Raw genomic sequence first — 18,235 nt, 5'->3', positions numbered from 1 at the left:
TTCTGTTTGTCATACATGAGGTATCACACTCTGATGTTACACCTTGTGGATTGGTTCAAAGTAAAACAACAGGAAATCAAAACTGATGGGGTATGAAATTTACAAATCAAAAGTAAGGAAAGCAGCTGGAAGATTAACAATGAAAAAAGGACTATGGACTTATGAAAACAAATCAATTCCAAATGGCTAATCAAAAAAAACTACCGAGAAAAGGCATCACTAATCAAAATACTTTTTGAAATTTCTGTCTGCCATTTTTCCCGTTAGCCTGCAAAAAATTGGCTCAAAATAAGTTTCCTATCACAATAACTGATTAAACCTACCTTCAAAATTGCCTTTCAGTACTTTCACTGATGTTTTTACTTGGAGGCCTTAGACTCCCTGAGAGGCCTCGGCTTACAGTTGATATTGTTTGCCAGACCCTTCACTCTGTCAGCTTAACGGAGCTATCAACTGTACTCTTGGTTGCAATTCCCAGGATTCTGCAGGTTGAACATATGCAGAATTTTCCAGAATCCATCCGTTTGGTTATCTCATTGCAACTGCTCACGCTGTAGCAGGACTTCTGAGTTTTTAGCACAGGGAGTACATGACCAATGACCTTAAAGGGACAAATTAGATTGAGCACAGTTCCATTTTAGCAGATGAATACCACATCCTATGTTCCAGATGTCATGCAAAATGTTGTTAGCTTGGTGTACGGAATCTAATTATGTAAGTAGAAGTGCTGCAGTCCATAGTGCCAGAGTGGCTGGCTCTCATCTAACCTAGAAAATTTAATGGCCAACACTCTTTCTGCTCCTGGACCGTGATAAGTTAAAAGTTGCAATTTCCGCACAAGCTTGCCCACATCAAAGAGAAATACTGGGCAGAATTTTGACTTTGAGCCGGGATGGGAGCGGTGGTGGGGGTGGGAAGATTTTCGGGTGCGAAAACCCGGAAGGTAAGTTGGCTGGTGCGATTAATGAGACCAATAAATTTTACTTCCAGGCTACGCATCCAGCAGCCAGCGTGATTGACAGGCTGGCTGGCTGACAGGCAGGAAAGCCTGATGCAGCAGGCCACAGCTGGGGATCGGAGGGAAGGCCAGGGACGAGATCGGATGGGCCGGGAAGTTTGGGGCGGAGTCAGGAGGGGTTTGGGGTCCAGGATAAAGATTCGGGGCTGGGGAGGAGATTGGGGAGCCGGGGAGGAGATCAAATAGGCTGGGACTTGGAGATTAGAGGTCGCTGGAAGTCAGGTGAAGAGACAGAGGTAGGTGGGGGTCCACCATCGGGAGGGGTGGCTGATCGTGGGGTTCCTGTTGGCCAGGTGATAAGCAGTGCCTTCATTGCATTTCTTGTGGGCTCCTCCGGCCCCACAAGCAGGGCAATAAATGTACTCACGTCATGGATCCGGCCCTTCCCGCCTTCTTTCACCTGATGTGAATCGGAAGTGATGGGAAACCCAAACAGGTAAAGTTAAATTCATTTCAATTTTCGAATACATAAAATATTAAGTACCTCAAGTATTTCAATGTGGTACTTTGCCCTTTTAAGTCTTGGCCCGCCAGCTTTAAGTGGGGGCAGGACTTCTTGGTGATTGCTGAGCACACGCATACAAACCTGCCTGGGTTAAAGCCAGAAGTGGGTGAGTTGGAGCTGGGATGTGGTCCCGCTCCATAAAGCTGTTATTTTAACATCCAACCCGCCCCCAATCCACTCGTTCTTGAGAGATAAAATTTATCCCACTGAGTGGCTGTTGTGTGGTATTCCATAGGTTCTGCAACATAATGCCTGCCAATGACAAGCTTCAGACATAGAAACTGAGAAGATTCTCATCCTTGCAGGCTACCTGTAAGATCCTACCAGTCAACACACCAATATGAGCAACCTATAAGGATGCAAGTTCTGCCATTTTCCTATAAATATCTTCTGGTCATACCCAACAATCTCACTGAGAAACTTCTCTTTGAGATTGTTGGATATGACAACCAGATTGGTATAGGAAACTTTATTGTTGCCAGTGAGAATAAGGAACAAGTAGGAAAGTTATTTTATGCTGGAGAGGTTGTGAGAGGAGTAGGTAATTCATAACTTTGTACGAGTGGGGAGATATTGAACCGTATAAGAGGATGAGGAAAATGGGATAATATTTTAGTTTCTAGTCCTTCGTTGTAAGTTTGCCTAAAGAGTTTGGTGAGTGGTTACTATCTGTGGTTGGAGCAATAGCTCAAAGATGGATCCTGACTTAGGAAAAAGAAATATATAAAAAAATGTTGACTGCCCAGTACGTACACATTTTCAATGACAAACTAGACAGAGGTTTGGGCCTATTTCTTTCCGTGGGGGAAATGATTTGATGCTAAGAATATGGATCAATTTTTCTTGGATGTTTAGGAGAAGGATCTCATCCCTGTTTGCACTGATAGTCTGGTATGGACATTCAATCCTTGATACTTCAGTACAAGAGTGTTTTCCATGTCACTTTTAATAGGCTGAACAGTCTGGAAGGAGAGTTATTTAATCCTTGGTGATGTAGAGTTGAGTATGTGTTTGTTTTACAGTGGTATATTGTGGAAACGAGTGTTCATAGGAGTCAAGAAAGACTTGATAAGTAGCCATTGGTTTGGTGATTAGATTTTATTTTATGATCTGAAGACAAACCCAAGGCAATTCTCAAAAAACCTCAACATAAAGATATTAACAATAAATACACCCTGGTAAGGAAGTATAGAAATGCTCTCTTCACTACATCAAATTTCTTTTCTTGAAAGAAAGCTCTATTGATGCATTAGAGAAAACAGTGTCCAAATCCAAACTAATGGCTTTCTGTTCTTTTATTATTCTCAGGATCTCTCCCTACTGTTGGAACGTTGGATGTTGCAATGATTATTAATCTGGATCACTCAACCAGCTGGAGTTTATTGCCATGAGTGTGATGAGCCCTTTCAAATTCCAGAGGGAGCTCAAAAATGAGTCACGTCCTCCATAGTCAGCTTTTGTAGGCAAAGGGATAAATTAGATTTCTGAGGCCTTTATACTCCCTCTGAAACATGTATGAATTTGATTTACTTGCATTATACGACCTGCTGGGAACCCAGGTGACTCCTTGTTTTCCTGGCATTTTGAGGGAATAGCAGGTGTTTTAAGACCATTGTTGAGGTACAGTGAACATATGAGATGAATCAAGCATCATCTTGACAAGGAACAGGAGACAACTTATTAAATATCCCTAAGCTTTAACAGCTGTAATAAAGCTAAAAGAAAAAACTGGGGAGAAGCTACACTCTGTCTTACGATATCAGTATTTACTTAGTAAATAATAATATATTATACATTTCTCAGTGCTCTAAAGATATCCATGGCAGAACCAGTGGAGGGAGGCGGGGAAGAGGGGGATTCATGTCCTCCTCAATCATCTTGAGGTCAGACAACATGGCCATTTTGCTCCCAGGAACCTCTGTCACCTCTCTTTGGCCTCTAGGTTCGGCTATAAGTATGTGCAGTTCCCAGCTCGGCTTTCAGACTAGGTAAGTGGGCATTCTCCAGTTCCCAGCTCAGTCCTCTGCCTGCCAAGTTGGCCAAATCTTGAGTTCGACCCCCACTCCCAGTCGGCCAAACCTAGTTCCACCAAATGGCAGGTAAAAAGCACCACACCAACTTTTTGTTTCATGATAGCTATTAATTCATTTTTCAGCACTGTGATTCTTTTTAACCTTTGCTTTAACTGGTGAAGCAGTGCTAAATTTTACATTTTTTTATTTACCGGGCAAGGGCACGTTCCTGGGAGGCACCAGGTAAAGCTTTGCAACTTGGAAGGGATTTCTGCATGTGTCCAATTTAGTCTTTTTCATCTTCCTGAAGTGTCCGTGCCAGTCCCTCGTCACCTTTCACAAGGATGTCAATCCTCTGCACATCCTCTTGATCTGCCCTAAATACATTTCACTGTGCCTGGCTTGAATTTATCCATTTTCATCTTTCTCCCAACAGCCTGAAGTAGATCATTATGTTCCATAATGGGTTTGTGGGAAACGACCATATAATGGCAAAGCACAAAAGAACCATCATTAGAAATTGAGGAAAATGTTGCCAAGATTGTGCACAGCTCATTGTTCAGGGAAGTGAAAATATATTTACATCTTTCCCTAAAGCTGGCTGCGTGCCTAGCCAGCATCAGAAGGAACAAAACACATTATAACAGTGCAAGGAGCATGTTCTTCAACTTTTAAGCTTGCCATAGTGACTCCGGGATCATCTTAATAGATATAAACAGATAATGTTATCTTGAGACAGAGAAAGAAGGACAAAGAGAGAGAAAGACGAACATAGACACGCAAACAAAAAGAAGACACAAGAGATAGGAAAAAGACAAATAAAACAAAGAAGGAGAGGGAGGGAGACAGAATAGAACAAAGACTTCATCAGTTTATTATTTAAATGTTATTAACCATTGTTTTGCATTTATTTAATTATGCTAATTTACAAAATGATGTTTAACAATTCAATAAACACACCATATGCTTATGCTAATATTATGGAATTCATATTTAAAGTGATGTTTCAGTGTAACATTTACATGGTACATTTTTAATGTTGATAATATTCATTTGAATTATGAATATGGAACAAATCACATCAATGTTTATATCCCTGTAATGATATTAATAACATAAAAGAAGCAGTTAAAAATACAATGTTATTAGCCAATACAAATACATTCTACAATACAACTATAAATAACAAATTAGACGTGTAATAAATTACGAACTCTGCAACATTCAGGTACAATCAAAATCAGGAACAATTCAAACAGTCCCTCACATCGATCCAGCAGTGCCTATTGTGAGAGATACTCTGTATTCGGATAGATTAAGATTGATCGAAACTCAACAAAAAGACAAGCTTTACGACTACAATCACCTATTCGTGAGATGCAGAATAAGAGGCACTGCTGTACAGTAAAATACACTCAAGAAAGAAAGAGTTAAACATATAAAAGACAAGAAAGAAAGAACTTGCATTATAACGTACCTTTCACCTCCTTAGGATGTCCGAAAGCTATTCGTAGTGAATTAATTACTTTTGAAGTGTTGTTCTGCAGGCAAATGTGGCAACCAATTTATGCATAGAAAGATCCCACAAATAGGAATGAGATAAACAGTTAATCTGTTCTGATGGTATTGGTTGAGGGATAAATGTTGGCCTGGACACCAGGAGAAACTTCCTTGCTCTTCTTCAAATAGTGCCACGGGATCTTTCACATCTACCTGAATAGCGGAAGCAACATGCTATAGACAGAGCTAAGTGATTCCACAACCAACGGATCAGATCAAAGCTCTGCAGTCCTGCCACATCCAGTCGTGAATGGTGGTGGACAATTAAACAACTAACGGGAGGAGGAGGCTCTGTAAACATCCCAATCCTCAATGATGGCAGAGTCCAGCACGTGAGTGCAAAAGACAAGGCTGAAGCGTTTGCAACCATCGTCAGCCAGAAGTGCCGAGTGGATGATTCACCTTGGCTTCCTCCCGATATCTCCACCATTGCAGGAGCCAGTCTTCAGCCAATTCAATTCAATCCACGTGATATCAAGAAACGGCTGAGTACACTGGATACAACAAAGGCTATGGGCTCCGACAACATCCTGGCTGTAGTGCTGAAGACTTGTGCTCCAGAAATAGCCATGCCTCTAGCCAAACTGTTCCAGTACAGCTACAACACTGGCATCCACCCGACAATGTGGAAAATTGCCCAGGTATGTCCTGTCCACAAAAAGCAGGACAAATCCAATCCGGCCAATTACCGCCCCATCAGTCTACTCTCAATCACCAGCAAAGTGATGGAAGGTGTCGTCGACAGTGCTGTCAAGCGGCACTTACTCACCAATAACCTGTTCACCGAAGCTCAGTTTGGGTTCCGCCAGGACCACTTGGCTCTAGACCTCATTACAGCCTTGGCGCAAAGATGGACAAAAGAGCTGAATTCCAGAGGTGAGGTGAGAGTGACTGCCCTTGACATCAAGGCAGCATTTGACCGAGTGTGGTACCAAGGAGCCCTAGTAAAATTGAAGTCAATGGGAATCGGGGGGAAAACTCTCCAATGACTAGAGTCATATCTAGCATAAAGGAAGATGGTAGTGGTTGTTGGAGGCCAATCATCTCAGCCCCAGGACATTGCTGCAGGAGCTCCTCAGGGCAGTGTCCTAGTCCTAACCATCTTCAGCTGCTTCATCAATGATCTTCCTCCATCATAAGGTCAGAAATGGGGATGTTCGCTGATGATTGCGCAGTGTTCAGTTCAGTTCCATTTGCAACCCCTCAAATAATGAAGCAGTCTGTGCTCGCATGCAGCAAGACCCGGACAACATCCAGGCTTGGGCTGATAAGTGGCAAGTAACATTCGTGCCAGACAAGTGCCAGGCAATGTCTGTCTCCAACAAGAGAGTCTAACCACCTCCCCTTGACATTCAACAGCATTCATCGCCAAATCCCCCACCATCAACATCCTGGGGGTCACCATTGACCAGAAACTTAACTGGACAGCCATATAAATACTATGGCTACAAGAGCAGGTCAGAAGCTGGGTATTCTGTGGCGAGTGACTCACCTCCTGACTCCCCAAAGCCTTTCCACCATCTACAAGGCACAAGTCAGGAGTGTGATGGAATACTCTCCACTTGCCTGGATGAGCGCAGCTCCAACAACACTCAAGAAAACACTTAAGAACAGACATACTTGCTCTCGAGGCAGTACAAAGAAGGTTCACTTGGTTAATCCTGGGGATGAGGGGGCGGACATATGAGGAGAGGTTGAGTAGATTGGGACTCTACTCATTGGAGTTCAGAAGAATGAGAGGCAATCTTATTGAAACATATAAGATTGTGAAGGGGCTTGATCGGGTGGATGCGGTAAGGATGTTCCCAAGGATGGGTGAAACTAGAATGAGGGGGCATAATCTTAGAATAAGGGGCTGCTCTTTCAAAACTGAGATGAGGAGAAACTTCTTCACTCAGAGGGTAGTAGGTCTGTGGAATTTGCTGCCCCAGGAAGCTGTGGAAGCTACATCATTAAATAAATTTAAAACAGAAATAGACAGTTTCCTAGAAGTAAAGGGAATTAGGGGTTGTGGGGAGCGGGCAGGAAATTGGACATGAATTTAGATTTGAGGTTAGGATCAGATCAGCCATGATCTTATTGAATGGCGGAGCAGGCTCGAGGGGCCGATTGGCCTACTCCTGCTCCGATTTCTTATGTTCTTATGTTCTTAAGAAGCTTGACACCATCCAGGATGAGGCAGCCCGCTTGACTGGCACCCCATCCACCACCCTAAACATTCACTCCCTTCACCCCAGCGCACTGTGGCTGCAGTGTGCACCATCTACAGAATGCACTGCAGCAACTCACCAAGGCTTCTTCGACAGCACCTCCGAAACCCGCGACCTCTACCACCTAGAAGGACAAGGGCAGCAGGCACATGGGAACAACACCACCTGCACATTCCTCCCCAAGTCACACACCATCCCGACTTGGAAATATATCGCCATTCCTTCATCGTCGCTGGGTCAAAATCCTGGAACTTCCTACCTAACAGCACTGTGGGAGAACCTTCACCACACGGACTGCAGCAGTTCAAGAAGGCGGCTCACCACCACCTTCTCAAGGGCAATTAGGGATGGGCAATAAATGTTGGCCTTGCCAATGACGCCTACATCCCATGAATGAATAAAAAAAAGGTGGATAAAGCCTCAGTTTAATATCTCATCTGAAAGATTGCACCTCCAACAATGTAGGACTCCCTCAGAGCTGCACTGAATTAGCAGCCTATGTTATATACCCAAGTCCTGTGACCCTTTATTCCAGTGGCATTAGTAGCACTAAGCCAAGAGACATGTCCTTGTCTCCTCCAGACTTAACTATTCCACTGCTCTCTTGGGCAGCCTCCAATTCTTCAACCTCCGTAAACTTCAGCTCATCCAAAACTCTGCTGCCTGTATCCTATCCCACACCAAACCTTGCTTACCCATCACCCGCTGTCCTTGCTTACCAACGATGGTTCCAACACCTCATTTAAATTTCTCATCCTTTTGCTTAAATCCCTTCATGGCCTTTTCTTTTATCATTTTTTGGTTTGTGGGCATCACTTGCAAGACCAACATTTATTGCCCATCCCTCGTTGCCCTCAAGAAGGTGGTGGTGGTGAGCCTTCTTCTTGAACTGTTGCAGTCCATGTGGTGAAGGTACTCCCTATCTCAGTAACTTGCTACAGCCCTCCAACTTCCCCCCGTAATCTCCATTTCTCTGACTCTAGGGGGATAACTTTAACCCTCAAGAATGGGCGGGAAGGTGGTAAAAATTGTTCATTTCTTTAGTGGGACCGCAACCTGGCTTCCACCCAGTTGCATTTGGTTGAGCGTGCGCAACAGAAACCCAGAAGTCACGTCCCCTATTAATGACGGCGGGCGGATCATTAAAGGGGCAATTTACCTAGTTCAAATACTTAAGGCAGGTAATTTTTTTTGGATTCTGAATCTGAAACAAATTTAACCTCAGCTGCACAGGTTTCCCATGGCATCTCAAACTGGCCAGTAAAACGGAGGCAAGATTCATGCAGAAGTTAATTTGGCCCGTTAAACCTGTGATTGACAAATTGCAATAAAAGCTCAAGGATTGCAGTTGGCCTCTCGGTTCTCTCAGGCAAACGTTTGGCTGAGAGTTCTTCTTGTGTTCAGACTGAGAGTTCTTTGTTGAGACTGAGCGTTCTTTGTTGAGACAGCTTTAGGAAGACTTTGGAGCCTCTTAAACTGAAAAGATTAGAATGGGGGGCACAATGGATCTATTCCAGAATACATCTGAGGAGGAAAATGACTATCCATGACAGCCATATCATGCGGTGTTGGAATCTGCAGGTGCACAAGACAGAGGTGCACAACAAGGACCTGGAGAACAGCAGAGAGGGAGCAACAGAGGGGCCGATATTGCAGGAGGCACTACCCATGTGAGAGGGTATACAGGCAGAGGCTGAGCTTCCTGGACCTCTCTGAAGTGCAGTGCCTACGCAGGCTCAAGTTGAGTTGTCAGGTGGTCGCAGACACCTGCAGACTCCTTCAGGAAGAGCTGCTCCTTGCTGGACCTGGTGGCCACACATTGCCCGTCGCGGTAAAAGTAACCAGTGCCCTCAATTTCCTCGCCTCAGGATTCTTCCAGAGTGCCACTGGTGACATCTCCAGAATGAGTCAAACGTCTGCACGTAAGTGTATAAGGCAGGTGATGGATGGGTTGTTTGCTAGGGTGTCCGATAATGTGAACTTCCCCCGTGACAACATCAGCCAGAATGAGCGGGTAGTGGGTTTCGGTTCTCTGGCTGGCTTCCCACCAGTGCAGGGCGCAATCAATTGCACACATGTGGCAATCTGAGGACCACCACATGAGCCAGGCGTCTTCATAAACTGAAAGGGCTATCACTCCATCAATGCACAGCTGGTGTGCAACCACCAGAAGAGAGTTCTACAGGTGTGCGCCAGATTCCTTGGCAACTGTCATGTTTCCTTCATCTTGTGCCAGGCCAACATTCCAAACCTTTTCCAGACAGGAGACAGACTTAAGGGCTGGCTTGTTGGAGACAAGGGATACCCCCTGCAAACACGGGTCATGACACATGTGAGAAACCCCACCAACGAGGCACAACAGCGATGCAATCAGAGCCACATGACCTCCAGGCGTGTCATTGAGCATGCCATAGGCATGTTGAAGGTGCCTGGATAGAACTGCAGGAGCCCTTCAGTACTCACCAGCGAGGGTGTCCAGAATAATAATGGTGTGCTGCGTCCTGCACAACATAGCGCAGCAGAGAGGTTTACAGGTGGAGGAGGACGATGGCGCTCGTCAATCATCCTCTGTTGGCGAAAACATTGAACAAGAGGAAGAGGATGAAGAGGATGAGGATGAGAAGTAGGAGGAGGAGGAAAATGAAGCTGGGGCACCCATCGCCAGACCTGCCGCGCACATTGCTGTCCGTGATGCCAGGGATGCCCTCATCTGTAACAGGTTCTCATAGTGAGAGTTGCAAAATAAATAATTTGAGATTCTCAGGCTACCTGGAACACCAGCATCACCACCACCACCCCCACCCCTCCCCACTTTGCACAAAACAGTCCTTCAACCACGCATACACCCATTGCACACCCTGCAATGGTCCCATCATGTCTTGGCATTCATGATGAAGCAAATGAAAGGGCGACTTCACACTCGGGATGCAATAATGGTCGAGACGTGGAAGTGGTGATAATCAGTAAGTTTAATGTGCCAATACAAGAAAAATTAACAACATGACATTTCTTCAAATACCCTTGTGCATACCCTTGGTGAACTACAACTGCTTAATCTTATGTTTTCTACCGCTTCTATGAGGTGCATCCCCTGTGGCTTCAGCAGAGGTAGTGGAAGTTTGCTCACATACCTGCCCTGACTGCGGAGATGCTGAGATGCTCTTGTTCTACGCCCTCTGGGTTTTGGAGCCTTTGAGGACTGCTTCACCTGCACCTGTGCAGGGGCAGACTCGGCCATTGGGAGTAGAGGCAGCATTTCGGGTACTGGCTGGGGGGTGGGTGAGTGGTGGCAATGGGTGAGATGTGGGAGCGCTTTGAGTGGAGTTCCCAGTCCATGTCCCCTTTCCCCATCATCCCTCTCCCGGGCCAGCGCCACATCACTCCTACCACTCTGCTGGACAACAGTTTGGTGAACAAATGTGCCACCTTGTAAGGCCAAGGATAAAGTATCCGTCAGCCTGTTTAAGGCGGCAGGCATGTTGGCATTCAGAGTCAGCACGGCCATTATCATGGCCTGCATAGACTCATTCGAGAGCTGTGCTTGAAGCTCAGCGAAGGCTGCCAGCCTCTCCACTGAAGACATCCTCACACTTACCTGCGACAACATAGCATTAGTGTTGGAAATGGACTCCTTCATCTCCTCCGCTATTGTGGAGTGTGTGCAAGGCACATTTTCCAGTACCTCGCAAAGGTGTAGCTGTACCTCAATCATTCTCCTTCTTAACGATGGTCCCCCAGGATTCAGCAAAAGTGTCCAGCTGAGCAGAGCTTGGAGAGGAGTGCGCCCTTCGACGTGGACTCTCCACAGCTGCCCCTGCCACCAGTGTCTGCTCGTGCTCACATGTGTGTGGTGAATCACCAGGTGACAACCCAACTATCTGGCCACTACCCACCAAAGTGCCAGTATCTGCACTGGTGCATGGTTGTATGTCCTGTGGCGGTGCATCCTCAGAAGGAATAAGGTCTTCTGAGGAATCGATGTCTTCCATCTCCTCTAATTCTTCTTGAACTTGTGAAGGCCCTGGAAGACAATAGAAAGTGATATTAATTATTCTTGGGAAAAGTGACAATCTTTTCAATGACCATACTGAGGAATGTCACAGTTCACTCATTGATGAAATAAATTCATCACATGTGTGAAAGATATTAAAGTTCTGTCACCAGCCACCTGCGGGTTCCCAGTCTCTCCATCTCCGATGGATAGGGATGCAACTGTCCCACTTATTTCCACGGCCACCTCCTCCCCATTTGTAAGCTGCACTATATGTGGCGGACCACCTCCAGTTCTTGTCCTCTCCCTTGCATTTTGCACTCTCTTCTCCTACATGGGGAGAAAGAACAAACCTGTGAGTGACTGAAGGTGACATGTACATTGCTTTGGGTGAGGCTGACTATGAAACAGATTCATCAGAGGGTGACTATCAGACAGGTGCATCACATTGCATCAGGATTGGAGTGAGTGGCAGTGGTGGGTGAATAAATGGGGAGGTGAGGAAGTGCGTAGAAAGTGAAGGATGGTTGATGCTGAAACTTAACTACATGTGAGGAGTGATGTGATGGAGTAGGCGTGCCAACACAGAGTGAGCGGGGTTCTTGCACAACACAGGATATGGGTGAAACATCAAATATACTCACTTTTCCTGACTTTTTGCACTGCAGCCAAGACCTGGGCACCATGCTCCTGCTGCTGACATCTTCTGCCACCTCCAGCCATGCCTTCTTGTTGGCAGAACCAGGTTTCTTCCTCTGATCAGTTTTGTACAATACCTCCCTCCTGCTTCTCACAACACCCAGCAGTACTTCAAGGGATGCATCTGAGAATCTGGGTGTTGCCTTTTCTTTATGTGCTTCCTTAATGTTATTTCCTTCTTTCTCCTTAAAAATCCATTTTTGTACTGGCCTTTTAAATAGTGGAGTTCAGCTTGTGTCATGCGCAGTGCGCCCGCTGTGCAGCTTGGAGATGCGAAACTCAGAAGTAAAATGAAAATCCTTCAATTTAGTTGCGACTGCAGATTTCGACCTGCTCAGATGACTTCCGGGTTTCCCAGGCGATTATTTACCCACCTGCTGAGTTCCTGCCTCTAGGTAAAAATGATGCCCTAGTATTCTTGTGCATCCCCCCAACCTTTTTCCCACCATTGGCAGCCATGCCTTCAGCCATCTAGGCACCATGCTCTGGAATTTCCTTCCTAAACCCTTCTGCCTCTCCACCTCCCTCTCTTCCTTTAAAGGTATCCTTAAAATTCATCTCTGAGCAGGCTTTTGCTCAACTCTCCTAAAACCCCCTTTATCCCAGAGCCCATTTTCTTCCGATTACACCTCTGTGAAGCCCTTCGGGATATTTTTCTACGTTAAATGTGCTGTATAAATTGGGGAAATTGTTTTCGTTGTACTCGTAGTAAATTTGTCAATTTCCCACCCACCCCCAACCCACCCGTTCGTGGAGTTAAATCTCCCCCCTCTGTATCTACTCTATCGAATCCTTTTATCATTTTAAACACCTCAATTAGATAATTCCTCAACTGTCAAGACTCAAGGAAATACAGCCCACGTTTATGCAACCTATCTTCATAATTTAACTTTTTAAGCCCTGGTATCATTTTGGTAACTCTGCCTCTCAGGCCAATTTATCCTTGCGAAGATGCAGTGCCCAGAACTGAATGCAATACTCCAGATGGGGTCTGACCAAGGTTCCATACAACTGAAGCATAATTTCCTCTCCTTTGTATTCCAACCCTTTTGAGATAAAGGCCAACATTCCATTAGCTTTTTTTTCATTATCTTTTGTACCTGTGCAGTGGGTTTTAGTGATTTGTGTACTGTTCACCCATATCCCTTTGCTCCTCCACAGTTTCTAGTCTCTCGCCATTTAGATAATACTCTGATTTGTCTTCATGGATCCAAAGTGGATTAGGACTGACTTAATTAAAAGGAAGAAAAAGTTATCTTGCTCAATCTTTCAAGTTCAATTGTAAAAGATGTTGTGGACAGCTGTGGAAAATTTAGTAGTTCCCATTGACTATTCTCAGTAGTAAAATTGAAATGGAAACAAGACTCAGAGAACAAAACTTACAAGACAGCCTTGTTCCAAAGTGGAATTTTTATTCACTTCAGTTATTGAGAACTCACTGGTTATTGCTTGGAGAGAGCCCAAAATTCTGCTTCCTTTGTGGATACAAGACTTAGAGGAACAGGAGTAGGCCATTCAGCTCCTCAAACCTGTTCCACTATTTAATTAGATTGTGGCTGATCTCTACCTCAACTCTATTTACCCGCCTTTGATCCACATACCTTGATACCCTTACCTAACGAAAAACTGTCGATCTCAGTCTTAAAAATTTCAATTGATCCAGCATCCACAGCCTTTTGAGGGATAGAATTCCACATTTCCACTACCCTTTAGATGAAAAAGTGTTTCCTGAATGGCCTAGATCTAATTTTAAGATTATACCCCCTTTTGAAACCTAGGAACAGGAGTAGGCCATTCACCCCCTCGAGCCTGTTCTGGATTCCCCCACCAGATCAAATAGGTTTTCTGGCCTGGATTTTAACATGGAGCCGGGAAGAGAGCAGGGGGCAAGTTTATCGGGCACGAAACCCGCAAGTAAAGTTGGCAGGTCGGAATCTGCGATCGCAAACTAATTGAGGGATAAAAATTTTACTTCCAGGTTTCGCGCCCGGCAGCCAGCCTGATCACCTCCCCTCCCCCCTCCCGATCTTCTCCATGGTCCACGATCTCTCCCTCCCTCCTCTCCAATCCCTGGCCGCGGCCTCCTACCACAGGCCAGCCAACTTGCCAATCAGGAATTGGGCGCGTTGGAGCGGGATTGTGGTCGTGATCCAAAAAGCTGTGGTTTTCAGCTCCGACCCGTCCCCAAACCACCTGTTCTTGGGGGTTAAAACTCCCCCTCTGTATCTACTCTATCGAATCCTTTTATCATTTTAAACACCTCAATTAGATAATTCCTCAGCCGTCTAAACTCATGGGAATACAGCCCACGTTTATGCAACCTATCTTCATAATTTAACCCTTTAATCCCCGGTATCATTTTGGTAAGTCTGCCTCTAAGGTCAATTTATCCTTCTGGTGCCCAGAACTGAATGCAGATGGGGTCTGACCAAGGTTCTGTACAACTGAAGCATAACTTCCTCCCCTTTGTATTCCGACCCTCTTGAGATAAAGTGCAACATTCCATTAGCCTTTTTTTAATTACTTTTTGTATCTGGTGCAGTGGATTTTAGTGATTTGTGTACCTGTACACCCAAGTCCCTTTGTTCCTCCACAGTTTCTAGTTTCACCATTAAGATAATATTGGATAATATTGACTTCTTGGATCCAAAGTGGATTACCTCACACTTCCCCACATTGAGCTTCATCCACCACAGTTTTGCCCACTATCTCAACGGCATCGATATTAACCTCCCCACGATGGGTGGGAGAGGGTCGGAGGGTATTGTCAACAATGAAAAAATGGGGAACACGTCCCCAACCTGCTGTTTACGTGCCTGTTGCCGGTTTTATGGTGGTGGGTTTCGTGTCGTGTGAGTCTTCCGCCGTGGAGAGGCAGATACTTCACTGACATATTTAAATCGAGCCCAATTGGGAGCTCAATTTAAATTTTACAGTTGCTGGACGGGTTTCCCAGGAGTCAAGAAAACTGCCAGTGAAAGGGAGGTGGGAGCTTCCAGCTCCACAAGGTAAGTGCCTTTTACAGCACTCCTTGTGGGCCAGAAGGGGCAGAAGTGCTCCCCAGGGCCCGTCAAGGAATCCTTCGGCCTCCCCCTGCCGATTGTTGCCTCTGTCTTTCCCCTGCCACGATTGCCAACCTTCTCTTCCCTCAAGCCCTGACCATCCCCTCTCCCGATTACCAGGGACCGTCCCCTAGGGTTCCAGGCTGCAGGCACCTTCCTTTGGTTTTCCCGCCCGGCAGCCAGCCAGGCTGTCAATTTGACCGTCTGCCCGGCGGGAAACGAAAGAAAAAAATGTTAACGAGAGCCTGCCGTTAAATACGGCAGAACCTCCACATCCCTGGCCTTGCCGGGTTCTTCGGCCATTTCCGGCCTCCCCTGCACCCTTCCCACCTCCCCGTAAAGATCCCCAATCTGTCTGTGTCCCTTTGTAAGTTCATGCTTCCATCTACACAGCTTACTGTTCCTCTTAACTTAGGGTCATCTGCAAACTTGAATATACAACTCTCTATTCCTGCATACTTGTCATTGATATATATGGTGAAAAACTGAGGCCCTCCATGACGGGCGGGAGATGGTGGAGGAGGTGGGGTGGGGGGGGTGTTAAAAATGAAAAAATGGGGAACACAACCCCAACCTGCTGCGTGTATGGTGGGTTTTACAGATCCCTGGGGAACACCACTTGTCACATTCCATAATCAGAGTACATTCCCTTTATCCCTACTCTCTGTCTCCTACCCCTCAACCAATTTTTAACCCAAGTCCTAACATTACCTTCAGTTCCATGCACACTCATTTATGCTAATAATCTCTTGTGCGGAACCTTATCAAATGCCTTCTGGAGGTCCATATAGAAAACATCCACAGACACTCTCCTGTACATCTTGTTAGTGAACTCCTTAAAAAATTCAACGCGATTAGTCAGACATGACTTACCCTTCACAAATCCATGCTGAGTTTCTTTGATCAGCTCATACTTGTTCAAATGCTCAGTCACCCTGTCCCTGATGATAGATTCCAGTAACTTCCCTTTTAATGTTTATCTGCCGAATCACAAAGTTACAAGTGTGCTACAGAGCACTCCCTCAAGAGTGAAAATTGTCATATTCATCAGTTTTCATTAAATATTCTATTTATACTAGCAAGCTTATGTTTAATTTTAGCAGAAATCACTTTTAGCCAAAATAGTTTTGCATTTCACATCACAAATATCAATTATGCTACAATATGCAAATCATAGAATGCATTTTCTTTCATCAAACACATGTTGGGCATCAACATTTTAACCCACTGTCTTTATACTCATACGTCGAGTATAAACAGAGAGACTAGATACCAGGGGTAATTGCACAACAATAACCTCACGGCATAGTTCAGGTGACACCATAAACCACCAGCACAAATCATTGTGTATGTACAGTTATGAATTTTGGAGATTTATAAACAATCTATAGGGGAGATATTTACCCTACCTGCCCAACGCAAACCAGGTGGATGGGCAGTTAAAATCAGCAGAATGACTTACCTGTCGACGTCCCGCACCGATCCCACTGTTTGGAATTTTAACCTGCTCTTCTGAGCAGGCAGCAAAGACACCCGTCTGGAGCTGGCATGGTCCTTCTTTAAATGTGTAGATCATGGTCTGATGATGTCATCGGGCCCTCACTGCAATTTTAAGCAGTGGCCTGAGTAGGAAAGCTTTCCCACCAGGTGAAGGCAGTGGGAAGAGGATCAAGTCCAGAACAGCACGAAACAGGTCAGTTTTTAAAAAAACTTTTCTTGTGGGGCTGGGAGGGGTAAGAGTGCTCTTCCACACCCCACAAGGAAAGTTTAGGCTTCTCCTACCCTGGGCTCCCCCTTGTCTAAAACCCCCACCCTGTGATTTACCTTGTTGCCGTCCACCTTTTCCTTGGAGCTGGCCAATGACTTCCTGCTACCCAAAATTCTGCTCCTGCTCAAAATGTTTCAGGTGGGTAGCTGACCGGCAGCATGCAGATTAAACCTGGGAGTTAAAATTGCCTGGGCCTCATCCTGCCGAGGTCGGTGGGGATTGGCACTCACTTCGTTCCCCACTCGCCCAATTTCCACGTCTGCTTAAAATCAGAGCTTATATGTTTTTTGAAGCCAACAACAGCACATTTGTGGAACTTAAGTTGAAAAGCTAAATCTAAACAGAGCAGCAAAGATTCCAATTTGGCTGAATTTGATAGAACTGGGCAAATTTAGAGACATTTGTTTCTTAGTGAGGATTGTTTTGAAAATGGCTCCTATAGACCAACTATGCCACAATAAATAATGGGTAGCAGAAATGGCCCATAAGGATCTCTCTATCTTACATCAGAGACCAAGGATTAAACTTGGGACCTTCTTGGTTTGTGTGGCTTGTCTCTAACCAGCTGAGCTATCAAAGAAGCTACTGATCATTTAATAGTACCAAGGGTGTTAAATGAGACCACAATGGGTCACCTATGGTTTTTTACATTGGGATTATTTCTCAATATGCTATTTTCCAGTAAGCATTTTGCTATTTTAAATCTCTCTCAAGCCTTTTATTTTATGACTTACCCTATACACAATTACTGTTTTTCTCATCTCCAAACCCTGAATCTCTGAGTATCTTGCATGTTTGCATCTGTGCCTTAACTGGCTGAGCGTCTTTGGCAAGTTAGTAGGATGTAACAGGACATAGCACTCTTGACCGGGAGCAGCAGGACACATATATTGGAAGAGAGCCTTTGAAGATAATTGCTCTGGAGCAGGACCCACCAGAGTATAATTTGGTGAACTTTAGCATGCCACAATGGATGAACTAATTTGAGAATTGGCAATTTCAGGTGGAATAGAACGGTCTTATGCAGTACACCAAGGCAGCCACCTTCTGAGACAATTCAACTAGCTTGCTTTTCAAGAGTCAATCTCATCTTTTTGAAAGCCCAGGAACTGTTAATCAAAGAAAACATCTGACTCAGCTCTCTGATGTAGAGTTGACATTCTCTTAGGTGTACATTAACTCAAACCCCAGGGAATGAGAATGAACCAGGATGTGGGGGTGTGGTTCAGTCCTCAGTAATCCTCCTTTTTGTAAATGAGGTGACCCGCCAGAAAACTGTCCGAGGCTATTGAATAAAGGTCGGAAAGCAAAGAGTGGCGGTGAACGGTTAATTTTCAGATTTGGATTTGGAGGAAAGTACAGTGGTGTCCCCCAGTATTCGGTATTAGGACCACTGCTCTTTTTGATATA

At 45.1% G+C, this 18,235-nt stretch overlaps 1 long non-coding RNA gene across 1 annotated transcript in view; it reads right to left on the bottom strand.

Moving 5' to 3' along the window:
• Positions 1–18,235, bottom strand: part of LOC137333686 (uncharacterized) — a 55,035-nt gene that overhangs the window by 32,640 nt on the left and 4,160 nt on the right. Inside the window, exon 2 of the long non-coding RNA XR_010965960.1 lies at positions 15,931–16,037. This is a non-coding gene — a long non-coding RNA (uncharacterized lncRNA). The remainder of the gene's footprint in view (positions 1–15,930; positions 16,038–18,235) is intronic.

The sequence above is a fragment of the Heptranchias perlo genome, chromosome 16, assembly GCF_035084215.1.
Source record: "Heptranchias perlo isolate sHepPer1 chromosome 16, sHepPer1.hap1, whole genome shotgun sequence".
NCBI classification, from domain to species: domain Eukaryota; kingdom Metazoa; phylum Chordata; class Chondrichthyes; order Hexanchiformes; family Hexanchidae; genus Heptranchias; species Heptranchias perlo.
The sequence above is the reverse complement of the archived record's forward strand: the minus strand, read 5'-3'. Positions and strand labels throughout refer to the sequence as shown.